General features: G+C 38.9%; 1 protein-coding gene across 3 annotated transcripts in view; it reads left to right on the forward strand.

Moving 5' to 3' along the window:
* The window catches only part of COLGALT2 (collagen beta(1-O)galactosyltransferase 2), a 141,143-nt gene that overhangs the window by 34,646 nt on the left and 79,358 nt on the right, over nucleotides 1-27,139 (forward strand). The window contains exon 1 of one of the 3 annotated variants that reach the window (XM_082473170.1): nucleotides 25,958-26,096. The exons of the other annotated variants lie outside the window; for them this stretch is intronic. The gene's annotated coding sequence lies outside the window, so the exon portion shown is untranslated. Of the gene's footprint in view, nucleotides 1-25,957; nucleotides 26,097-27,139 lie in introns of those variants that run through there. 3 annotated transcript variants of the gene reach the window in all.

The raw sequence follows: 27,139 nt of genomic DNA on the forward strand, positions 1-27,139 counted from the left end.
TTTCTTAAAGTGGGTTCCCCCAAGTTATATAAGCTCCAAGCCCCACAAAACCTTGATTCAATCCTGCTGAAGCCCTGAGATTTCAAACCCAATTGCTGCCCTTCTGCACCCCTCTACCACTTGAGTGGTACAAATTGTCCCTTTCAAACCTTGTTGTTACTTTGGATTGTTGCACAAACTAGCTGTTCTTTCAATTAAATTTTCATGTTAGGGCTTTCTGAATTAATGAAGTTTATCCTTATTTAACACTGAAATCTCACTACTTAAAAAAAAATCCCCAAACTTGGAGTTATAAATAGTATTTCAACACCCACCTTCATGTCCCACAGTAAAATGCTTTGAAAACATTCTGTCCGGCTGCTTTGCCACACGGCATGGCAATTTGCAGGACGACTCACCCTACTCCAGGCTTGCTATATAATTCCCTCCTGGATCTTTGTTGTAATTCAGGGAATGATAAAAATTTTAGTGACTGATAATTTATAATCACAGTGGAAATTTTTAAATCATCTTGACTCTGAGATAAATGTAGTAACTAAGGGTTATTTAGTCCATAAAAAACCCATTTTGTCACATTTTATTAACTGTATATGACCTCAGAAACCACCATGTGCCTATAAATAAAGCCACCCATGACAGTATGAGGTTTGGAGTAGGAATTCATTTTCATAGCATCACCTTTGACATTTTAAGATCTTCAGCATATTCACTGAAGTTAATATGTTGTCAAGAAATTATAATGAGTTAGAATTTCTGTTTGACTTTCACATACATCTATGATGTCTGCAGCTGGGACTCAGGATATTTTCATAGTTTCACATAAATAGCCTTTTATTTAATTCACCAAATCCTCTACACACTCAGAAGGTGCCCTGAAAACAGTGACTTGTCATCTGCCACCGAAGCCTCACTTCTTCACATCAGCCACATGGCTCCTTCTGCAGCTTGTTTTCTAACTTTTAATATAATGACTTCATGGCCCAGGGGCGGGGACTTGCTCTGTGGATTTCAGAACTAAGAATGTTCCACATGTACCTATGCAGGGAAAATGAGCAAAATAGTCTGCATTTCACCAAATTAGAAGATATGCAAATGCACGGAGGTATACTTTTATCTCTTCATTCACCAAAGATGTCAATAATCTTTCTAATGGCAGGAATTCTGTTCTGAAAGTGAGTAAAATACTGCCTCTCTCTACTCTTTGGAAGCCCAGCATCACAAAAGAAGCCCAGGGGGTTCAGAAACAAGGCAGTGTTCTGAGAGCCTGGAGGGGCACTGAGACAGAGTTGGAGAGTTCGGTTATGGCTCCATGTTAATGGCCATCCAGAAAAGCACCAGGATTAGATGTGTATTTACCTTACATTTACATAGGATGTCCTGCTATAAGGAGCCTTCAACTCTCACTCTGCCGTGCCCTCTACGATCTGATCTTTGTCCTCTGTAAGACCTCATTGATCCTACTTGCTACCAAAGTCCCTTTGTTCTTCAGTTCCTTCTAGCCTGGCCCAGTTACAGATACCTCAGATTCCCTTGTTTTTTTTGTTTTACTCACCTAGGTAAAAACCAATCCCAGATCAGTCTTCCTGAAGTCTCTACTTTGGGGTCTGGTTCATTCCCCTCCTCATTCCCCGAACACACACTCATGCTAATTTTGCCACACGAGTTGAGCTCTCTACCCTCAAGTGGGCCCAGTGAGCCTTCTGTTTCCCAGTTAGTTGTTCTTGTTCTGTTCTCCACTCTTGTAAGTCTACTTACTCCACCATCTCCACTGACATTTTCGGCATATCACCTTGCTTCTGAATTCAGCAAGAAGATGGAAGCCGTTTGATGACCATGGTTTCAATTTCCTTGCCTCCTTTAATCCTATCTGGATGGAAGAGAGATTTCATCTTGCCTAAAGTAAACTTCTCAGTTTCTGCTCTGGTTCCCATCCTCTTCCTTGACTTTATCATCCCAGTAGCCTTTATCTCATCTTCTTCCCCTTAATTTAGCATTAATTCAGTGGATGTTTATTTCTCACTTGTTATGTTTTAGACCTGGGGATACAATAGTGTTAGCTCTCAAGGACTTAGAGTCAAGCTGATTGAGAGAACGGTCTACATTTGCCACTTTTGCATTCTCACCTGCATTCATTCCTCCTCTGGTTTCTGTAATCTGGTTTCCCTAACCTCCTCTCCATTGAAAGTTTCCTCGCCAAGATCACCAGCAATTCCAGTCATTAAATCCAGTGGCACTTTGACAACTTCTGTACAGTGATCTTTCTGCTGCATTCCATCATGTGGACCACACTTTCCTTTTTTATAACAGTGTCTTCACTTGGATCCATAATTCCTCTCTCCTAATTTTCTTCTTACCTTGTTGTCTTCTCTTTGGCTTACTTCTTTCTCACTTCATCTTCCTTAAAAGTGGTGTTTCCCAGGGAATCTAGATTGGACCTTCTTCTCGTTGGACAACCTCATCCTAAATGGTCTTGTCCATTCCTGTAGCTTCAGTTACCATATGTGTGCTGATGACTCCCGACTCTTAATTCTACCCCTGATTGTTTCTCCAGAGCTCCACACCTAGTGGCCTCCTAGACATCTTCATGTGGATGGTCCAGAGATTCCTCTAATTTGTAAATCTCACACTGAACTCACTACCTTCTCTTCCCTTTTCTCAGCCAGCTACATCTCCCATGTTCCTACCACCATGCACCATTCACTCAAAACAGAAACATGGACCTCTCTGCTCCCATTCATATCAAGTTATTATTTAAATTCTGTCAAATCATCCTTCTTAATCCTCCAGAGTTTTTTCGCTTTTCCCTATCCTCTCTGCCGTGTCCTTAGTTCAGGTCACTGTTCTCTCCCATCTCCTAATGGATTGCTCTGCCCTCAGTCTTAACCCCCAATAATCCATGACCCACAAAGTAACCATCTTTCTTTAAATAAAATCAGGCTTTGCTACTTCTAAACTTGCAATGGCCTTTGAAGGTAAAGTCTATACATCTTGAAATGGCACACAAGGCCCTTCAAGATAAAGGGCTTCTGCTAGTTCTCCAGCCCTATTTGTCCTCCCTCCTCCTTTATGCCCCATGCTGTAATCATGTTGAGCTGCCTTCCAGGGGACCACAACTCTCTCTGATTTCTGGGTCCTTGTTAATGCTCTTTGCTAGATCCAGATTGCCTCTCTACTCTTACTTGCCTGTTTTTCAAGGTTTGTAACAGACCTTACCGTCTTCCAGTAGGGTCTCCTGGGGGCTGTGATCTGGGCAAGACCTCTTTGGTGTGGTTTCATGCGTCTTCCATAGCTTTCTTGTAAAGGTTTTTAAATTACCTCTTTGCTAACAGGGCCTGTCTTCTGATCGTATCCTCGGATTCTGGCATTGAAGTGCCTAGTAGGAAGGGGCTCAATAAATATTCAGGAAAGGGTAAATAAGCTATTTTAATAGATTCTCTCATCAATATTGACTTTATTTATTTACATTTTATGATAAAACTGAGGCCCCCGAAGATAACTAATGGTTTCCTCCCAGTTCCTCAGGGGCTTATCTGTTTACAGAGTTGGGACCCAAACTGAGACCTTATGCTTCTTTTCCCAGAAGAAGGGGAATTGTAATTCTCTTCTGTAGGATCCCGTCTCTTATTTTGCTTATGTGATGATGGAAATGGAGTGCATTTTAAAGTACACAGTGAGGATGAATTTCACGTTTATTAGAATCCCACAGCCACACTGAAAACATACAGTTTTTTTGTCATGACACTAAGTTCAATAAAACAGTGATTCATTGTTTCAAAGAGTAATCCACCCTCATTATGCAAATTAGATTTAATCTTTTTTTCTCTCTCTTAAGAAAAAGAATTTTGAAATGTAATCCACTATGGTGTTTTCATTTTTCGCCTCTAATAACCCTAGATGCTGTAGGATACCACATACACAGTTTCATTTAGATTTTGTGACTATCAAAATCTCTAATGAAATAGTTTCTTTTCTTTGTTTGTGTTAGCAGATAACATTTTTCAATGGTTCTAAACACTTATAAAGACATCTGCACAAAAATGCTTGTAAGGATGGTGGATTAAAAATCAGTTGTACTCACCATCCTAAAGAAGGAGGCAGCAGAAATGTTGTAAGCTGTGGATGTGATGGGCTGGATTCAGGAGAGATTTGGGGGAATCTCTGCTCTCTTTCTTTTCTTTGTTATCCTATTTTTCTTTCTTCTTTTTGGGGAAGAGGGGTCTAAGAAATGTGTTCTCAGAAGGCATAAGGAAGGACAAAGAAATATCATTCTTTCTCTGCCCTTTTCCTTCTCTTATATCCTTCTTGGAGATAACAGTATTCTGAATTATAATAAAGTATTTTATAATAAGATCCAGGGTAAGTGCAGGGAATTTGTACAATTTGCATTTCCTGCCAAACTATAGTGGTCAGGTCACTTCATTATTGGTTTATATAACAATCTGGGAGCATATTGACCAATAGATCAGACTGCTGCCCACTTGTGTCTCACATATGGATTTTACACATAGAGTTTACACATTCTAAAAGTGAGACAAGACAGACAGCTCAGAGAACTGCATAAAGATCCTAACTATGTAATTACATTGAGAGCTAAGGGGAAGTGTAAGATTGTGATGCCTTGGATTACTAAGAGAGTGGTCTCTGACCATGTGTCAAATATCATGTCAGCCAACTGGAACGAGCAAGTTGGTTTTGCACGTACTGGCTGGCACCTTAAATAAGAGCTGATAGTAGAGATGGAGGCTGCCTGGGTTTCTGTGCAGCAGACAGCTTTGAAGGTCACTGGAGGTTGGAAGGAGACAGGAGCTTGTGAACAGCAGAATGGTCTCCAGTTTGCTGTCTCTTTCTGGATACTTTCTCTTTCCCAGTTAAGCCGTCAGTTGGAGAAGGGGTGCCAAAATGAAAGCTTTACTGGCCCAGATTCCAGCTTTCAGTTAAATAGGCTCTCAAAGCAAACCATGTGGCCAACACTTGCATAGCTAACATTCACTTAGAAGTGTTTACAAGTGTCTCTGTGTTCAGCTCTAGGTCAGAACGTGCACTAAGGAGGGAGGTGAAATATAGGTGGTATTGTTCTGACCATGGTTTGAATTGTTTCTTGAAAAGGCTGCAGTAGCTCTTGGATCTCCACTAGCTTCCGCGGTAGGTTGCCACCACTGGTGATTATATGTCAAGCAATGAGCTTCTCCCAACTCGCAGCCCTTCACTGAGCTGCCGTATGGTGCCACCGAGAATTAAAACCAGACCTTCCTTCCCCACTAGTCTGTTGTCTTTGCTTCCCCTGGCTGTAAGGCACCACTGGCTCCCTGCTTGGTGGCTGTGATTCATCTCCTCGAAGTTGATGATCATTTGTTTCAGTTGCCCCAAATCTGGCCAGGAGTTCTGTTGGTGCCTCTGTGACAGGTGGCCAGTACTTTTGGAGCAAAGACTGGCCCGGCTCCAAAGGAATCTTGAAGTTCTTTCCTCCAGGAGTTGGTCAAAAGCAGGGCGTTTGGCAACTCTAGCCTCAGATTTTTAGTTGCCCTGTCCTTTTCCTTTCTATCCTTACAATAACCACTATTCTTATGAACTAGAGAACATGAGCAAGAGTGGAATGGATATAAATTATGTCCAAAAAGTAGGGAGAAAAGTCATATTTTAAATTACCAAAATTAACACAAATTTTAAATTTAAGACAAAATCTTTTTTGTTTTTTACTTTTGTCACTGTTGACTTCATGGGATGTCACCACCAGTGTTCTGGATGTTCAGAGACTGGAAAAATGTTGTGTCATCTTCTGTCAACCATACAAATATAATCCCCAAGAGGATCTACTCATAAATCTCCATTTAAAGTCTGAAAGAAACACAAAAACTGATGTTTCGATGTTTAGAGAAAAGAAGGGGGATTCATATGGAGGGCAGAGTGTAAGACAAGTTGACTGAAGAATTACCATTTTCAGTTCATTTAGAGGTTTCTGGAATAATTGGCTAATGCAATGCATGTGGCTGAGAAAGAGACCAAGATAAGAATCACACATCTGTTAATTTACTTATACTTCACCTATTTCCAAAAAGGATTTGAGGGAATTATGTTGATTATGAAAATGCCAATCTCTTAATAAAATGTAATCCTAGGAATGTTGAAACAGAGGGGAATTTTTTTTTTGCTCTTAATTCACATTTAATTAAGTATGTTTAATTCTGACAACTCCCTCTCTGATCTTGACTTCATTCAGGTTCATTTCTCAAGATCTGGAGATTAATGTGTTAGAACTCTTAACCCCAAGGTTTGCAAGTTTACTTGTCTATACCTCTCATTGGATTTTCATTTTTTAGTTTAAGAATAGAGTTCTCGTTCTTTAAAATTTAATTTATTCAAGTATGATTGATTTACAGTGTTGTGCTAATTTCTGCTGTACAGCAAAGTGATTCAGTTATACACATATTATACATTCTTTTTCATATTCTGTTCCATTATGGTTTATCACAGGATATTGAATATAGTTCCCTATGCTGTACAGTAGGACCTTGTTGTTTATCCATACTATATATAATAGTTTTCATCTGCTAATCCCAAACTCCCAATCCATCCCCTCCCCCTTTGGCAACCACAAGTCTGTTCTCTATGTCTGTGAGTCTGTTTCGTAGATAAGTTCATTTGTGTCATGTTTTGATTCCACATATAAGTGATAGCATACGGTATTTGTCTTTCTCGTTCTGACTTACTTCGTTTAGTATGAGAATCTCTAGGTCCATCCATGTTTCTGCAAATGGCATTATTTCATTCATTTTTATGGTTGAGTAGTATTCCGTGGTATATTTGTACCCTATCTTCTTTATCCGTTCATCTGTCGATGGACATTTAGGTTGTTTCCATGTCTTGGCTATTGTGAATAGTGCTGCTATGAACATAGGGGTGCATGTGTCTTTTTGAAATAGAGTTTTGTCTGGATATATGCCCAGGAGTGGGATTGCTGGATCATGTGGCAACTAAGAATAGAGTTCTTTTTAACTGTGCTACAACCTTACAAGTATATACAAAAGACTTTCATGGGGATTATCTGTTTTTTACTTTTTATTTTGAAGTAATTTAAAGCATTACAGAAAAGTTGCAAGAATAATACAAAGAATTTTTGTATACCAACATTTTGTCATATTTGCATTATCATTCTCTTTTTCTATATGTGTGTATATATGTATTATTATTTTTTGAACTGTTTTAAGATAGTTTGCATACCTCATGACTCTGTATTTTTCCTAGGAACAAGAATATTTTCTTACGTATCTGCAGCAGTTCAGTTACCAAATTCAGGAAATTTAACACTGATACAATACTACTTGAATTTACAATCTACATTTCAATTTCCTGAATTGTTCTAATAATGCCTTTTACAGAATTTTCTTTCTTCCTTCTTCTTTTCTTTTTAAGAACAGGCTCCAGCCCAGGATCATTTATTGCATTGTCATTCCATCCCTTTCATCTCCTTTAATCTGAATAAATATTTAATTTCAGCCTTTCTTTATCTTTCATACCACTGAACCACTGACCTTTAAAAAACTCTACAGGCCAGTCATTTATAAGATGCCCCTCAGTTTGGTTTCTCTGATGTTTCCTCATGATTAGCTTCTGTTTAGGCATTTGGGCTGGAATACTAAGTCAGATGTCTTTGGGATCCATCTGGAGGCTGATGTCTGTTTGCTCCTTTCTGGTGATGTTAATTTTGATCAACATGTTAACACGGGTTAATGTGTTTCCAGTTTCTCCATTGTAGAGTAATTTTTTCCTTTTGAAATTAGTAATTTGTCTCAGTAGATTTTAAGTTCCTCGTTAGCAGGAAACATTCTGTGTTCCCCAGTGTATCTTCATTGTGGACCTTGGGACCTGGCAAGAGCAGGTACAGAGTATTTGTTGGATAAAATGGATCTGGGTATATATTCTACTTTAGTAGGTCTCAGAGATTTGGGGGGAAAGACGAGCTAACTTTGGTAAAGGAAAGATGAAAGAAGACTAGCAGGGTGGGGCTGTTTTCAAGGTATTTGTTTGAGGACCCAGGGAGTGTGTGGCCCTGGGGACCTGTCTCACAGAACTCCACAGCAAATGGAGCTATGGTCTTGTTTCTCAGAGGAGCCACAGTCCCAAGTAAACGAGCTTCTGTTCTTACTCTTCTTCAAGAGTGACAACAGATTAGGAAGGAAAGATCTATAAGCAGTTTAAAATAGGAGCCAAGTGATTTGTTGCAAGTATGAAATATATTAAAAATTGCTTCAGTTGCTGTTAATTTAAAATACGGTATTTTATCAAATCCAAGATACACCATGATTTTATGTATTATAGAGAAAGAAAGGAAAGCTGCAAGTTAAACTAAAACATACATTTTTCTTATCACTTAGAATTTTTATACCATCACGTTGGAGGCTAGGATGTCAACATACGATTGGGGGGATCACAAACATTCAGTCCATGACAATAGGCCTGGTGGAGGAGAAGTCCAGTGATTCATACCAGGAGTCTCCTGGGAAGTAATTCAAGTTAATATCAGCACCCGGGGACCAGATCTGCATGGTTTGCACGGGCTGGGTGGGGTGGAGATGGCAAGGCAGAGTGTGGGTGGGCTGTGCAGGATACTGAGAAAGCTTCTAAGAGAAAAATTATCCCATCAAACTAATTCCAGGCAGGAAGGGCAGGTGGGTGGAAATTCTGAGTATGACACTCCTGGTCATTCGGCAGTCAACGAAGAAGTACTATGGGTGGGGAGTGACGAAGCAGCTAGGAGAGATTAAGACAACCAGCTCACGTCGGGTGATGGGGGTCGGGGGAGCTCTACAGGAGCTAGAGGTCCTTGCAAGAAGGTGAAGGATCAAGTCGGGTAGTTTGGGGACTTGATGCTTATTGATGAGTTTGTGTCTTCAGGGAAGCCTGAAGAAGTTTGGGGCTTCCTTGATATTCATTCATTCATGCATTCATTCAGAAAATGTTTCTGGAGCCCCCACTTGGTGCTCCTTCATGTTTTGCTATAGATCTGCCCTGGTTACAGGCAAAGGGGGTGCTGAGCCACAAGCTAGCACTTTGCAGCAGCTTGCATCGGGCCCTCTGTTTTTAGGTGCCTCCTGTCCTCAGTGTGGGAATTACCTTCTTCTTAGTAGAAAAAAAAAACTTCCTTTGGGTGTAAAATATTAATTATTCCCAATTATTTTCATGAACCTCATTATATGAGGAAGTCTTTTAATGATATTCAGAGTCAATCCCTGGACCAACCACTGATCCCAACCTCAGTGAGCGACTCCCACTCCCCCTCCCCTTCCCGGATGCATGGCTTCCTGTTGCTCTGTATTGAGATTGTTTTGTAATAGAGCAAAGTAAAATGATTTTTCTACAGAAATTCCCAGAACACCTAATGTTCTCTAAATGTCCGCAAAGGGCCAGTCTGTCCCTCAGGATGTTTGTAAATCATCCATTATTCTTATTTAGAAATTATGGAATTAGAAAATTCTGTATCATATATGCTGTTTAGTTGCTGAGTAATTTTTATAGAGAACTGGTTGTCTCTTGCTACAACTCCTCCTAAAAGGGTTTTGTAAATTTAAGGAAGTGGGAGGATACTTTAAAATGCTTAAGGAAGTTGTTATAGAACACGGTTAAGTACTTTAGTTGTTTTGGTTTATGATTTCTAGTCCTATTTCCTGGTATTGTTTGGAATAAGTCCTCTGAGTTAATTGTTACATCCCCTTTTCTCCATTAACTTTACAGTCCGGCGAAGTGGATGGGTAAGGGTGTTTCTGTTTCTTTTCCTGTCATTACCAGATTTCAGAGCACTTGTGTGAATTCTAAGGACGCATGCTTTCCTGCAGTGATTGGGGAAGATGGACTTTCTACCTTTCACATTTTAGGTTCTCACCTGACTGCCCAATGCCTCCCTTGGTTACACGGGACAGGGGCTTAAGCCCGTGGCCAGCTTGCTGTTTGGAAGATGTAAAATGAAAGTTGTGTTCAACGTGCACCTTAATCTATGATTGAAATAATGCCGTTTTAGATCCTAGGCACTAGGCTAGATGGTGGTAATCTTTTTAAATTAATGATTCATTGTGGAAAAGAAAGTGATAGAGATTTATCATAGTGAGATACTATACTTGATGAAGTTGGTAACATGTTCCCTAATTTTAAAAACTGGAATGCCTGTAATATTATCTTCATCTTCTTTGGACTTTTTAGCACATGCATTCAATGGGGATTTGGGCTTTTAGAGTCATGTCGCTAGTGGGAGCTGGCAGGCCTGCTTGACTCTGGTATCACACATCTTCCTAATACATGTCCTTTTCTATACATACTTGAAAGGTGCAATAATACATGCCCATAATAAAAGAAAAATTGAAATGGTATGAAACAGCACACAGTGAAAGCTAAGTCTTTTCCCCACTCTAGATCCCCTGTCTCACTCTCCAGAAACAATCCAGGTTAAAGGCTTTATTGTAAAACTCTTCTTGAAAATTTTTATACACACACAAAAAACATGCTATTACTATGCAACCCCAAGCTTCCTGACATAAAAAGACAACCATTTTCCTACGCTCGCCAACTCTGTGACTCAGAGATTCAGAAAGGGTACAGCAGGGCTGACCTTGCTCTGTGATATCTGGACCCTCAGTTCAAAAGACTTGAAGGCTGGAATCATCGAAGGCTCATTCACTCCCATGTCTGGTCCCTGGGCTGGGTGGCGTTGAAGACTGAGACTGCTGAGCAGAGCACCTACTCATGGCCCCTCCACGTGCTGTGGTTTCCTCACAGCACGGCGGCCTCTACATGGTGACTTTGGGCTCTGGGCTTGAGCCTTCTGATCAACAAGGAGAAAGCTGCCTCACCTTTCTGACTTAGCCCTGGAGGTCACGCAGTGTCACTTCTGCTACCCAGATTCAATAGAAGGAGACCAGCCCCCATATCTTGATGGGAAGAGTATCAAGGTCACATCACGAGATGGGAGATATCATTTCAGCTACTTTTGGAAAACAAAGTACATAATCTTCTTTCCCCCAAATGGGAATTTACTCCACTTGAAGATTATTCCATATAGATTTCTCAAGCTAACAGCTGCATTGAAATATACCACTTGAGTCCAAGTCATTTGCTTAACCAGTCTCCTACTGTTGAACATTTAGTTTGTTTCCAGTCTTTTGATATCACAGTGATGCAATACATATTTTTGATTATATCTTTTATGTACATAGCTCAGTACATTTATAAGATATATTTTTAAAAGAGGGATTCTGGGTCAAAAAAATGTGAAATTTTAATGTTGGTCGATAGGAAGCCTAATTTTTTGCATCAGAATTAAGTTTGGTTGAGTGCGATTTAAAACAGAAACTCAAAATAATATTGACTTAAACACATGAGAAAATTCTTTTTCCCCGTAAAGGAATTTGGAGATAAAGAGCCCAAGGCCAGTATGGTGATTCCATAGTATCATTAGGAGCCCAGTGTTCTTCCAGCTCTTTACTCTGAATCTCTACTTTGATTTAACTCAGAGACAAATGTATCCTTTGTCTTCCTAGTCCTAAATGGTTACTGGCCATCTCATCTAACTTCCAGGAAGTAAGAAGGAACAAAGGCCACCCAATCCCCTTGCTTTAAGAGCACTTCATGGGAATCATGTGCAACATTTCTTATATATCATTGTATATTATTATCATATATATATATATATATATATACATCCATAGATGTGTTACTTAAAGGAGTGTATCCTTTTCTCTGAGTGGGGATGTGCCCAGATAAAATCATAGTTCTTATTACCAGGAAAGAAGGGGAGAATGGATATCAGGAGGTAACTAGTAATTTCTGTATCATTTCTTTATATTTATCATCTCTGATTTTTATAGAGACATAGTTATAATTATGCCCATTGTTCAAATAAGAGAACTGAAGCTTAGAAATGGTAAAAAGTTTGCCAATGGCCCCAAAATAGAAAGTGTGGAACAAGAATTCAGACCCAAGTCCTCTTTCTACTATTCCAAACTAGAATAGGACTTCAAGTTACAAACTCAACATTTACTCAGCCTGTTCTATATTACTGCTTTTCTCTGAGATCCTAGTAAGGTGCTTTAGTACTCTTTTGTTATGTGGTGTTTGCATTGTGTACACAAAGGTTAACCTTCCCACGTGATGATTATTCTTTAAGTGGAACATTCTCTTCCTGTTGCTACAGAGCAGTAGCAGCCTCTAACAGCTTCCTTTGCACCTTGATTTCAGTGACTTAATAATCTTCGCAGCTTTCTTTCCTCTGCTGTTCCTTCCTTCAGATCGTCTAGCCTCCTGCTCCTCACACACAGTGAATCCTTTCATGAAGAACGGCTGAGTCATGAAAGGGAATGCAGATGGCCACGAGTTTATTTGCAGGCCTGGAGTCCAACCCAGGTTTCTTCTTGCAGCCTGCAGGGCAGTTACCCGACAGCTGTCCACTCCAGGCCCAGTGGACGATGTTCGCTGTCAGGCTCAGGGTCTCAAACGCTTGGTGGTAGGAGCACCACCTGCGGAGCCTGGGACCGGCACGCAGTGAGCACCGGGCTTCCATCCCAAAATGCTGGTGGAGGAGTGTGTGCTTCCTGCAGCAGCAAAATGGGAAAATCGTAGTCTTCAAAACGGAGTGAGGAGGACAAAAAAGGAGCATGGGGTAGCATGGCTAGAGAGTTTAAACTTTATCATTCAGAATCTCCAGTTGAAAGACCCTTATAAAGAAATGAGATTTTTGTACCAGAGAAGCATAAAGCCCAAAACTGCAGGCCTGTGGAATATTCCCGACTATAACTAAGGGTTTAGACTTCTGACTTGACCTAAAAAGATTGTAAAGACTGAGATTCAGACATAAGAAGGCTCTGGAGCAGGGCATTTCATGGGGTTTTATAAATGAGACAGAATATTTCTATGTGATTCCAGCCGACTTTCCTAATAACAAAGAGACTCATACACTAAGTTCAATAATAGTTTTAAAAATAACGTGAATTGAATTGGCCTGTAATAAAAGTGCTTTGGAAAAATGTGATTCTCTGTATATATGAAAATCTGAAATAGGGATGTATGAGTCATTTCTAGAAATGAAAAAAATATGATGCTTTAAGTTAGAAATGCAGACAGTATAAGACCAGATTAATAAACTGGAATATAGAGTTGAAGATTTATCCTTAATTCAGTATAGAAAGTCAAAGAGATGGAAAATATGAAGGAGAGGTTTAGACATGTGGAGGAAAGGATGAGAAGACTTAATATATGCTTGTTGGAATTCCAGGAGTAGATTTGAAAGAGAATAGGGGAGAGGCAGTATTTGGACAGAATATGGCTGAGAATTTTCAAGAATCTGTAAATGATACCAATCTTCAGATATAGATTCCAATGAATCCCAAGCAGGGTAAGTAAAAAGAAATTCACAACTTGATACATCATAGTTAAACTGCAAAATATATTTTTTTAGAATTATGAGACCTTAAAAACAGCAGAGAGAAAGGATAGATCACTAAAAAAGAACAACATACCACAGCTGAGTTTTCAAGAGTGAAATCAAAACCAGAATATCTTTAAAGTGCTGAAATAAAACTGCCCTCCTAAAATTCTTTAACTAGCAAAACTTCCTTTCAACAAGGAGAGTCAATGGAGACATTTTCAGACAAACAAAAACTGAGAGAATTTTCTACAAGCGCCTGTACTTCAAGGAGAAGGAAAATGATACCAGAAAGAAGATTTCAGATGCAGAAAGCAGTGGTGAGCAAGGAAAATGTTAAACATGTGGGTGAATCTTAAAAAATTATTGGCCGGGTCTTCCCTGGTGGTGCAGTGGTTGAGAATCTGCCTGCCAATGCAGGGGACACGGGTTCGAGCCCTGGTCTGGGAAGATCCCACGTGCTGCTGAGGAACTAGGCCCGTGAGCCACAATTACTGAGCCTGCGCGTCTGCAGCCTGTGCTCCGCAACAAGAGAGGCCGCGATAGTGAGAGGCCTACGCACTGCGATGAAGAGTGGCCCCCGCTTGCTGCAGCTGGAGAAAGCCCTGGCGCAGAGACGAAGACCCAACACAGCCAAAAATATAAATTAATTAATTAATTAATTATTTAAAAAAAGAGGAAGTGTGTCTCTCAGATAATCCTTCGTGTTTAAAAAAAAAAAAGTATTGGCCTTGTAAAATGGTAACAATGTCTAAAGAATTAGAAAATCAAGATAGAACTAAAATATAGTATAACAATAACATTTAGTTTGGGATGTGACGTGACTGAGTTAAATCATTCTAAGGTCCTTGTATTGGTTTGCAGAGAGTAAAAATGTTTGCTAAATTAAAAATTTGTTAAGTTATATACATATATTCCAATGATAACTAATAACTATTGGAGGAGAAATTAGTGAAATGAGAGGAAAATATCTCAATCTAAAATAAGTTAGGAGAGGAAAAATTAAAAAAAAAAAAGAACTACTGTAGCTGCAGAACACATATTCTTCCTCAGGCACACATGGAATAGTTACAAAAATTAAACCCATATAGGATAAAAGCAAGCCTCAAAACATTTAACAGAATGGTATCATACAGACTGCATTCTCAGATTATAGCACAACTAGACAGATATCAACAACAAAAAGATAACTCAAAAATTGCCATATATTTTGAAAATAAAAATCACAATTATAAATAACTCAAGGGCCAAGAAAGAAATAATAATGGAAATTTAGAAGACATTGAAGGTTGCATACTACTAAATAAGCTAAGTGGCGAACTTAAGTCACTAGAGAAAAAATAGAATAAACCCAACAAGAGATGAAGGAACAAAGTAATACAAATAAGATAGAAATTAATAAAAATAAAAACTGAAGTAAAAAGAATCAATAAATCCAATATTTAATTCTCCTAAAATATTCTAAAAATCAATAAAATCTGGTAAGACTGATCATGCAAACACTATAAGAAATGAAAAAGAATATATAAATAATGATAAAACTAATGTTAAGAACATAAAAATACTATAAATGTTTATACTAATAAATTTGAGAAATTAGGTTAAATATTAAAAAATCTTAGGGAAAAAATACAACAATCTGATTCATGAAGAAAGAGAAATCCTGTATGTTCCTATAACGATTAAAGAAACTTAGTCAGTAGTTAAAAAATCTTTCCACAAAGAAACCATTAGGCCTAGAAGATTTTCTAGATTAGTTCTACCACCTATTTAATGAACAGATAATTCCAACATTCTGTATACTCTTTGAGCTATTAGAAAAACAGCAAGTACTTTCCAACTTGTTTTATGAGGTTAACATAACTGAATACTAAAATCTTAGAAGGGCAATACAAGGAAGGAAAATACTGGCAAATCCTACCCATGTTTTCATAGATGTAAAAATTCTAGGCAAAGTACTAGCAAACTGAATCCAGCAATGTTAAAGAGATATTTTATCCTGTCTAAGTTGGGTTTATACCAAGAGTGGAAAATTAGTTCAACATTAGAAAAATCTATAAATGTATTTTATCACAATAACATATTAATGGAGAAAAACCATGTGTTCATTTCAATAGCTGCAAAAAAATTTTGTAATATTTCACCATCTAGGAAAGCAAGAAAACTTTTTCAACCCAATGAATGCTACCCACAAACCAAAATTAAGCAACAAGAAAAACCAAACACCAAAGCAGACTGTAACAAACATGATATTTGATAGTGAAATGCTAAAGCATTTCCTTTAAAATTAGAAACAAGACAAGGGTGCCACTGTCATCACGTTTATTTAGTTTTGTTCTAGAGATTCTGGCCTCAGCAGTAGACGTAAAAGAAGAAATAAAAGGTTAAGGATTAAAAAGGAAGAAATAAAACACCATCATTCCCATATTATATGACTGCATAGAAAGCCCAATAGAATTTGCAGGTAAGTTATGAGAATTTATAGAAAAATTTAGCAAAATCCATATACAAAAGTCTGGATTTCTATTTACCACCAGGTAACAGAAAATCCATTTAAGAAAAGATATTATTTATAACAGCTACCAAAAATGTAAGCTACAGAGGAACAAATCTAACAAAAATAGGTAACAGTTTTATAAAGAAATTCTAAAACTTTATTAATATCATAAAGAAGACTTAATGTGGAGAAAGAGATGTTCATGGATAGGAAACTCATTAAAGATATTAATTCTCTCCAAGCTGATCTATAGATTTAATGCAATTCTAATCAAAATCCCAAGCGGATTTTTCATGAACCTTGAGGAGCTGTGATTATAAGATTTATCTGAAATACCAAAGAACCAAGAATACATAAGTCATTCCTAAAGCAAAAGAACTAATTGGTGGGGGGCAGGGGGGTGGACTTTTTTTAAATCAAAAAACACCAAAAAAAATTGGGAAATTATTTTTGCACCTGACAGAGGAATAGTATTGAGAATAAACAAAGAACTCCTATGAATAAATAAGAATAATCAAAGAACTCAATAGAAACAGGGGCAAAAAACATAAACAGATATTCACAAAAAAGGAAGCGTGAATGACCATAAATATATGAAACTTTGTACTACCTGATCAGTAATAAAGGAAATGCAGATAAATGCCACAATTAAATATCATTTCTTACCAGCCAGGTGGACCAAAATTTTAAAGCCTGACAACACCAAATATTGCTGGAAGTACAACAGGAACTCACATATACTGCTGCTGGGAGTATGGATCTCTGCAACTACTTAGAAAACAGTTTGGCATTTCCTTGTAAAAGTGAATATTCTCAGACCTCTGACCCAGGAATTCCACTCCTAAATACACTATTGTCCATGCATATCAGAGAATACATACAACAAAGGTCATAGCAACATGGTTCTAATAGCAAAACCTGGAAACACCCTAAATGTGCATTGACAATCAATAGATCACTGAATTACAGCATTAACAATGAATTAACTATAGATATAAACATCAACATATGTGAATTTTAAAGTCAAAGGTAAGGCCACAGAAAACACACATACTATGAATTTATTTATATAAAGTTCAAAAACAGTCCAAAATAAAGTATTCATTGTTTAGGGTTACATACATTTGTGGTGAACATATAAAGAAAAGCAAAGGAATTAATAACCAAAAATTCAGACTAGAGATTACTGGCTGAGATGGAGGAGGAGTGACTAGGAAAGACACACAGGGGACTTCAAAGGTATTGATAATGCTTCTTAATACTTCTTAAGCAAGGTGGCGGGGGGCACATAGGTGCATTTACCACTCTTTTACATGTATGTTGTATTCACTTTTGTGTGATGTAGTTTACAGTAAGAAATATGACAATTTATAATTTCTTAGCTTTATGTAATGCTGTTCCATGAAACTTTATTTTATATTTATTTTCATAACATCTCTGTTAATCCTACAGAAAACAAATCTGGGATATAAATGTATTTGCTTGAAATTCCATATGAGGCTGGCTGGGGCCAGATCCTAAGTCTCTTGTTCTATAGAGAGATTTCTGCCGCTCACCATTTCCCATGCCGTTAATTTATTTATTCATGTATTTACTTGTCCACCCATTCACGCACTGAATGAGCTGTCTCCCTTTTTGACTCAGGAGGCACTGTACTTTTAAAATTCTCTCAAGGAGATAAAGGTCAAGAATATAAAAAGCTTAAGTACTTACTATTTTGATTACCTGAGTGCCAGTGACCTCTGGGTGCATATTCACCCAGGTGTACAGCATTATAGCTCAACATGTGTACACACTACACAGTCATCACCACCACCACCACCATCCATCACCATACAGTCGACCCCCTTCACCCATTTAGCTCACCCCCCAATCCCCTTCCCCTGTGGTAACCACTGATCTGATCTCTGTATCTATAAATTTGTTTTTGTTTTATTTTATTTGTTTATTTATTTTGTTTTTTAGATCCCACATATGAGTGAAATCACATGGTATTTTTCTTTCTCCGTCGAACTTATTTCACCTAGTATAATATCTTCAACGTCCAACCATGTTGTCACAAATGGCAGGATTTCATTCTTTTTTTATAGCTGAGTAGTATGCCATTGTGTATATATACCATATCTTCTTTATCTATTCATCCATCAGTGGACCCTTAGGTTGTATCTATACCTTGGCTATTGTAAATAATGCTGTGGTGAACATAGGGGTGGCTATATCTTTTCGAATTAGTGGTTTTGTGCTCTTTGGATAAATAACCAGAAGCAGAATAGCTGGGTCATATGGTAGTTCTATTACTAATTTTTTGAGTTTTCCATGGTGACTGCACCAATTCACATTCCCACCAACAGTGTATGAGGTTTCCCTTTTCTTCACATCCTCTCCAACATTTGTTATTTCTTGTTTTTTTGATAATAGCTATTCTAACAGGTGTGAGGTGATATCTCATTGTGGTTTTGATTTGCATTTCCCTAATAATTAGTGATGATGAACATCTTTTCATGTGCCTGTTGGCCATCTGCATGTTTTCTTTGAAAAAATGTCTGTCCAGATCCCATCTTTTAATTGGGTTGTTTGTTTATTTGTTTTTTGCTTTGTTGAGTTGTATGAGTTGTTTATATAGTTTGAATATTAACCCCTTATCAGATATATGATTTGCGAATATCTTCTCCCATTCAGTAGGTTCCCTTTTCATTTTGATGATGGTTTCCTTTGCTGTGCAGAAGCTTTTAAGTTTGATGCAGTTCCATTTGTTTATTTTTCCTTTTGTTTCCCTTGCCTTTGGAGTCAGATCCACAAAAACATCGCTAAGACTGATGTTTTTAACATAGCAAAAACTAAGGGATACAGAAAAAGCAGTTCTAAGAGGGAAGTTCATAGCAATACAGGCTTACCTCAAGAAACAAGAAAAATCCCAAATAAACAATCTTACTTTACACCCAAAGAAACTAGAAAAAGAAGAACAAATGAGTCCAAAAATAGTAGAAGGAAGGAAATAATAAAGATCAGAATGGAAATAAATGGAATAGAGACTATAAAAACAAGAGAAAAGATCAACGAAACTAAACTGGTTCTTTGGAAAGATAAGCAAAGTCAACAAACCTTTAGCTAGACTCACCAAGAAAAAAAGAGAGAGGACTCATAAATAAAATCAAAAAGGAAAGAGAAGTTACAGCAGATACCACAGAAATACAAAGGATCATAAGAAACTACTATGAACAATTATATGCCAGCAAATTGGACAACCTAGAAGAATGGATAAATTCCTCGAAACATGCAATCTTCCAAGACTGAATCATGAAGATATAGAAAATCTGAATCGATGATTACTAGTAAGGAGATTGAAACAATAATCAAAAAATCTCCCAACAAACAGAAGCACAGGTCCAGATGGCTTCACTCACATATTTCTACTAGGTCATGTCCTTCAGCCTTGCATGTATTTGCTTTCTTCAGGATCTCAGACACCTTCTGTGTGTCCTAACCCATCCTTCAGTTTCTCTCAGCAGGTAAGCTGCAGTCTTCTCCAGTTAACACCCTTGCCTGTGTTTAAAGAACACTGATGCCCTGAGGTTTTAGGGCAGATAAGCAGAACTCAGCTGACAGGTCCTGACCTCCAGGCAGGCCAGCCTTTGTTCACAAGGTGGAGGATTCAGTGAGCCTGCAGGGCTGTCAAAACATTTATTCTTGTCTAAGGAGAGAAAACTTGGCAGAAAATATCCTTCCTTTCTCAGAGTTCCAGAGTCTGAGGTTTGAGCTAGGTCTCCTTATTACATCTTCATAGTTTTCTCTCTCCACTTGTCTCATTGGTCCTGATTTTGGGGGTTTCTTTACTGAACACTGAAACCTAATCACTCTCTATACCTTTAAATCACTTTATGATTAGCTGGATTTATTCAGCTTCTAGTGACTTCTAAACATTACCAACTTGAACTTTCTGCATTCTGTTCCTCATATAGGTTTTCTTTCATTAGCTCAAAAGGATCACATATGTCTTTCATGGGCCCGGCACTGTATTGGGCATTGGAGTGTCAAACTAGTTAGGATGGTGCTGAAAAGAATACTATAAGATTTAAAATAAAGGAAACCTAAGATTTGTTTCATTAGATAACAGATAGATAGCTAAAAGAGCAAAACATATATGCATGTATTGTAGCTGGGATTGAAGATTAAGGACAAGAAAGAAGAGTAAAAAAATTAATAAAAAGGGCTATACTTTTTAAAGAATCATAAAGAGATTAGGGAAAGATGGTAAATTAGAAAACCCCATGAAAATACAATTAAGAGCACAAATGAAGGCAATGCACTTAAATATATTAAGGTAATTGAGGATATGTTTAAGTAAATTGAGATATTAACAGAAAAAAAATTGTGAAGAAAACCCAAAAGGTTTCCTTAGAAAAACAAATAGTCAAACCCCCCAAAAAAGAAAAAAAACCAACACACCAGCTGGCAGCAAGGCAGTGACACATGAAACCTTTGAGCACTTGCTGGCCTGACGTGACTCTTCTCCCCTGGGATCAGGGTCCTCACATCCTGAAGAGGGTGCCTGGGGTTATCCCCTGCCCCTCTCCCCACCTTCCCCACTAGCACGGGTGAATACTTCTTTTTCTGAGTTCAACGCATTCGTTGTATTCTATTTTGCTAAGGTCTTATTCAAGATTTTTTTCATCTCTGTTCATATATATTTGGAATTGTTCATTATAGATTTGGGATCCCAAAATCATTTTTGTGAAGAAATTCGTTTTTTTAAAGATTCTTTGGTTATTTGGAGGATTTTTTTTTTCCCCACTGAATCAGGGCCAAATGCCTTTTATTGGATTACACTGTAGATGTCTTTTATATACTGTATATATATATATATACATGTATACATACAATTACAGTGTCTTGCTACGTGTTTGGAAATTTTGTATATTCAAAAAATGACTATTGAAGTTATGCGTCAGTACTATTATTTCTCTCCGTTTTGTTTCTTTCTGTTAAGTTTATTCTTTCTGTATGTTGTGTCTTAGTCTTTATAACAATACAGATGAAACGACAGCTTAGAGATGTTAGGTAATTTAGTCAGAATTAATAACTGAAGGATACCAGAAGCTACTTCAGTCAGTACACAGCCTCTTGGATAGGATGGAATCTATCTGTAGATAGTATAATCTGATACACTTGACTTTATTTTCTGTTTTTACAAAATGTGACCAAATATAAAATTCTTGATATAATGCCTGGTATTTGTTATTCCTGCCCCTGAGATGTTACCGCAAGGAAATCTCTTCTTCTATTGCTTTTGAAAATTCATCTTTAATTTGCAGGTTAATTAGCCTTGAATCCTGGGTCCATCACCTACTAGCTTTGTGACTGTTTTCTCATTCATAAAATGGGGAGAATACCTATTTCCTAGCATGTTGTGAGGATTAAATAAAAAAATACATGTGATTCATTTTACCAGATCCTCGTCTTGAGTGCTACCTTGCACAAAAGAGCTCCTGTTATGTCTTTGTACAAGTAGTAGTCCAGAGAAAAATTTGGTTCTTCTCAGGCTATGCTCTGCTGAAGAAACTTGGGTCCGTTTCTTCAAATCTGGCTCTAGGAACGCCTAAGTCTCTCTCTAAACATCAGCTATGTGGGAATGAAAATGAGAATTTCACCAGTGACATGTTATGAGGTAATTTACAGAAAAATTGAACTGAAAAACTGATTAAGAGATTCTGGGGGAGTGAATTTGAAGGTTGGACCTCGTTGGCTTCCTTCCCATGGTGCCACCAGGAGAACGTGGCTGCAGCTAGAGACTGACGCTTGCCTTAGACCAGGCCTGACCTGAGGCTGGGGAAGGAAGGGCAGTGAGAGCTTCCGTTGGGCTGCTTGGTCCTGGAGAAGCCATTGCACCCTCTTTTAGGTCTGAAAGGGAAGTTGCAGCCTTCTCCCTGCATTGACTGGATCTGAACTCTGTTTATGACAGTGGGTGCCAAGTCCTTTTGCTGGTTTTCTAATTCGGTTTGAGGGACACACCCTAACGAAAGCCAGGAAGAATGATTCACCTGTTGCCGTATTTACCATGACCACATTCCACTTGCTTGAACTCTGCCCTGGCCAAATGTCTCCGGGGATTGCCTTCAAAGCAACTGATGACACGCCCCCCCCCCCCCCCACCTTCCTCCTGGACAGGCTATTGGGCTCCTTCAGAGCTTTTCAACAACTCAATACCCAATAGCATCTGACCCCAGCCTGTTTCCAGGGCCCACTTAAAAGTCAGACTTTCCAGATAGGGATTATGAAGCAGACAGGAAGTGCTCTAAAAGATATCTCCCCAATCTTGTCTGGTTGTGTGTTTCATTTTTCCAGTAAAGTATCCACATTTTAAATGTTTAGCGATTAAAAAGGAAGGTGAGGACACCAATCTTGCATTCACTTTTTCAGTTAGCATCCCTTTACTCAGTGCCAGTGCCAGCTGCTGTCCTGGGCTTGAAGATACAAGGACGGGCAAAGACAAACACATCTCTGCCCACACTCAGCTTATACACCAGACACGAGAAATAAATTACCCAATACTATAGAAATAAATATAAAATTGCAACTCTGATAAGTACTAGAAAGAAGAGATGCATGGTACCCAAAGAACTTATAACCAGGGGATTTGACCCACGTGGGGAGGTCAGGAAAGACCTTGGAAGCCTAAGATCTGGGATCTTTGTCCTACTTTTCAAAGTCACGGGATAAAATTTGGGTCAGGCTTTTAAAAACTTGTGTCTCCATTGTCTTTTTTCTAAATCCGGTGTCTCCATTCACAACAAGGGCAAAGATCCTTAAGCCTATCCGTTAGAGAGGAGATAACCAAGTTAACATAAAGCTTTGAGAAACATTAAAGAGAGAAATCAATTAGCCATTGTTAAGTGCCACTTGCTCTTCAAGGCATTATTCAAAATTATAAACACTTGAAGATAAGAGGCCAGTGACCCCTGGGGACTCTAAAATAACGTATATGCCCATGGCTGCAGCCATTTTACTAATCACATAACATCTGTTGGTATAAGCACTTTGAAGACAAAGCTGCAATATACTCTCTACCTTTTAAAAAGTATTTCCTTCTGTTTTAAATTTTACTCCAAGTACAATTTCAAAAAAAGACTTAGGTGTTAACAAGACAGTCATCTGAGTCCTGTTGTCTGACTTCAAGTCTGGCTCTCTTACTGAGTCTTGGGGCATGATGTGTTCCCTCTTGGACCTGATTTTCCTCATCTGTAAAATGGGTTGATAAGAATACTGCCTCATAGGGTTGTTGTGAGGTTTAAATGAGATGTTACAACTACAGGGTTCTAGTTCAGTGACTGCCTGGTAGTGAGCGCTCAGCTGAGGCTGCTTCCTTCCCTGCAGAAGTGTAGCAAGTAATAAAGGTAGCAGAGACCCACTGAGACCCTATGTATTTGTGCATGTCCCCCTCCCCAGTAGCGTGTTACAAAGCCATGTGGATCCTGGAAATGTTGGGAACACAGAGTGTTCCTTCTCTCTGTGTTAGTTTTCCATAATAGAGATTGGAAAAAACACCATCAGAATAGCCTCCTGTTTGCCTCTGACACCAGGAATAAGAGTAAAATAACTTGAAATGGCTCAAAAATTTGTCTTGGTACTCTTCAATTTGCATGAGTGAGTATAGAATATGAATGTGGATCTAACACCTGCCAAACAGTAGTCCCTGCCTCCCACCCCTCCCGGGAAAGAAACCCCAAATGAAGTGATGTGGGGAGGCCAGTCTTAGAACTTTTCAAAGCAGGTAACTTCAAGGCAAACATTTCCTCTCTCCCTCCTGAGCTGGCCGGGTGTGTTATTACTGGAACCAAGACAACAGGTATTGGGTAAGAGCGATGGACTGGACAGAAATTTTTCATCAGCTTGAGCCAAGTTCTCATTCTAGGTGACTCTGTGGGAAAAAAACAGCCTTGTAGTCAATTTGCATATTGGACACTTTCTGTCTGTTCATGTTTCTAGCCCAACTTTTTCAATGGGGAAACAAGTGCTATAAAGGAAAAAGTTTGATAGCTTTTGAAAAAATCAAAATGCTTCGTATGAGTTTCATATTATTCTATTTGCTGCTTTTTCTGCTTGCATGGTAGACCCTTAATAAATACAGAGACCGGTTTTTTATTTTGTCCTCAATTTATGTGAACATTTATTTATTCTCTTAGTCATTCAACAAGCACGTGCTAAATGTTTATTATGCACCAGGCACAGTTTTTGAGTGAGAAATTTGGATACATGGTCTGAGAAATATAAATGAATTTATGAAGAAAATGGGTCAGCATGTTAGAAATCACTCCTTCCCCAAAAGCCCATCATATACGGCTGCTAAACCTGTGTATGAAAGTGGAATAAAGTGGGCTAGCGTTTCGTATGTATTTTGAGCATTTCCTTTGAGGAATTCAAAGAATAGATTTATCCTAAAGGCAATACCTGTCACAATCTAGCAAAATATATTATTTCGGATAATTATTCATTGGTTTATTTTTTCTAGTAGGGCAAGATGCCGAGGACCTAGGAAAGCGGGACACACATCTTCACTGTTTCCCACGCTTATCCCTTTCCTGAGGGACGGCTGTGTCATCCCTAACCTTCAGTAGCCACCTCACCCATGTGACCTATAAGTCCTAGACCAACAAAATTACATGTAGTTCTGAAAGCACATCATACTGTTTCATACCTCTCTGTCTCCACACATACTCTTCCTCCTTCTGGAATGTTCTATCTACTGTCCACCTCCCTCTAGATATCTGCTCTTTCTTCAAATCCCAGTTCAGGCTTCTCATTCTTTGCCCCCTCCCACACTTTCCCAGCCACTCTCTCCTCTCTGGTACTTGGAAACCTTGCTATACATCCGCCATTGCAAATATCACACTAAATTACAGCTATTTTTTTTTTTTAATTAAGCTTTTATTTATTTATTTATTTATTTATTTATTTATTTTAAAGATTTATTTTTATTGATTGATTGCTATGTTGGGTCTTCGTTTCTGTGCTAGGGCTTTCTCTAGTCGCGGCAAGCAGGGGCCACTCTTCATCGCGGTGCGCGGGCCTCTCACCATCGTGGCCTCTCTTGTTGCGGAGCACAGGCTCCAGATGCGCAGGCTCAGCAGTTGTGGCTCACGGGTCTAGTTGCTCCGCGGCATGTGGGATCTTCCCAGACCAGGGTGCGAACCCGTGTCCCCTGCATTAGCAGGCAGACTCTCAACCACTGCGCCACCAGGGAAGCCCTACAGCTATTTATTTATACAGATCTTCCCTGATTTATGATGAGATTACATCCCGATAAACTCATCATAGATTGAAAATATCAGAAGTCAAAAATTCAGTTAACACACTTAACCTACTGAACATCATGGCTGAGCCTAGCCTACCTTCAACATGCTCAGAACACTTACATGAGACACAGCTGGGCAAAATCATCTAATACAAAGCCTATTTGATAATAAAATGTTGAATATCTCATGTAATTTATTTATTTATTTATTATTAATTTATTTATTTATTTATTTATTTATTTATTTATTTATGGCTGTGTTGGGTCTTCGTTTCTGTGCGAGGGCTTTCTCTAGTTGCGGCAAGTGGGGGCCACTCTTCATCGCGGTGCGTGGGCCTCTCACTATCGCGGCCTCTCTTGTTGCGGAGCACAGGCTCCAGACGCGCAGCCTCAGCAATTGTGGCTCACGGGCCTAGTTGCTCCGCGGCATGTGGGATCTTCCCAGACCAGGGCTCGAACCCGTGTCCCCTGCATTGGCAGGCAGATTCTCAACCACTGCGCCACCAGGGAAGCCCTCATGTAATTTATTGAATGCTGTACCGAAAGTGAAAAACAGAAAGGTTGCCTGAGTACAGAATGGTTGTCAGTGTATCGGTTGTTTACCCTTGTGATCCAGTGGCTGATGGGGAACTGCGGCTACTGACCCTGCCCAGCATCACGAGAGAGTATCTTACTGCTTATCACTAGCCCAGGAAGAGATCAAAATTCAGAATTTGAAGTATGGTTTCTACTGAGTGCAAATTGCTTTAGCACCATCATAAAATTGAGCCATCGTTAGGTCAGGGACCATCTGCGCACCTGTATTTTCCATTAAACTGTGTTTTCCAGCAGGTGCTGTGGTGCCTGGCACAGAGGAAGTGCATAGGAGATGCACAGGTGTCTGTTGGACTGAGAACACTGTACAGGTATTTTTACAGTTCTTATTAGAAGTTTTATGGGAAAGGAACCATTCAACAAATATTTGTTGAGCACCTACTATGTGCCAGGCACTCTTTGAAATGCTAGGCATAGAGCAGTGACCAGAACAGACAAATGTCCTGCTGTCATGGCGCTTACAGTCTACTCCTTAAGCTGATGGTCATGGGCTCAACTAAAAATTCTGTTACTAGGGAAGAGGAGGAAAAACTGATATTGAGACAATTAGCAGTCTTTGCCACACCGTTCTTTCCCTTTCTCTGTGTTTAAATGGGCATGTGGCTTTTTTATTCTTAAATAATGGTAGACTGTGATAATTCTGCTTTCTTTGACTTAAATGCATGTGTTGAATTTTGTTTATCATGCATCTTAAGAGCCTATTTAATAGGCTGTCTTATTTCTTATTTGAGGGTGTGTGTGTGTGTGTTGAGGACAGCTAGAGAGAGCCCAGTTTTCAAAGTAAGTTATTGAAAACTCCTTCACGTGCCGTTGTCTCCTCACAATAGCCCACTGAGCTAGGCATGAACAGCAGTGTTATTACTCCATTTTACAGGTGGGAAAATTAGGCACAGAGAGTTCAAGTAAATTAAGATTAGAGAGCTAATTGTCAGAAGAGCCATGTCTCCCGACTTGATACTTTTTTATTTGGTTAAGGATGTGGTTAGTTATATAATAGTGTCAAGTAACTCAGGCTCACTGGGTGACTGAAATATTTACTGTTGTTTTTAACTGCACTTTTCTCCAGAAATGAGTGAATCAAAGTAAATCTTTCTGTATAGAACACAGACACTTCTTTCACCTTTCTCCTGATCCTCCACCCAAATGCCCACCTTTTCTTTACATTTTTAGCCCAGATCAGCCAGTTTTCTTCTTCACACAGAGATTCGATCCTGGTGGTGAGTTCTCCCATCGTGCTTCATTTAGCCAGCCCGGTCCTTGGGCTGTGACTTTGTCGGTGGGGACACTGGCCCCAGTTCATCATGACCTGATGTTTAATGGCTCTGTGTTTGGCCAGGGCATTGCCCTGCCAGGC

The sequence above is a fragment of the Balaenoptera physalus genome, assembly GCF_965194825.1.
Source record: "Balaenoptera physalus genome assembly, chromosome: 1".
Classification (NCBI taxonomy): Eukaryota; Metazoa; Chordata; class Mammalia; order Artiodactyla; family Balaenopteridae; genus Balaenoptera; species Balaenoptera physalus.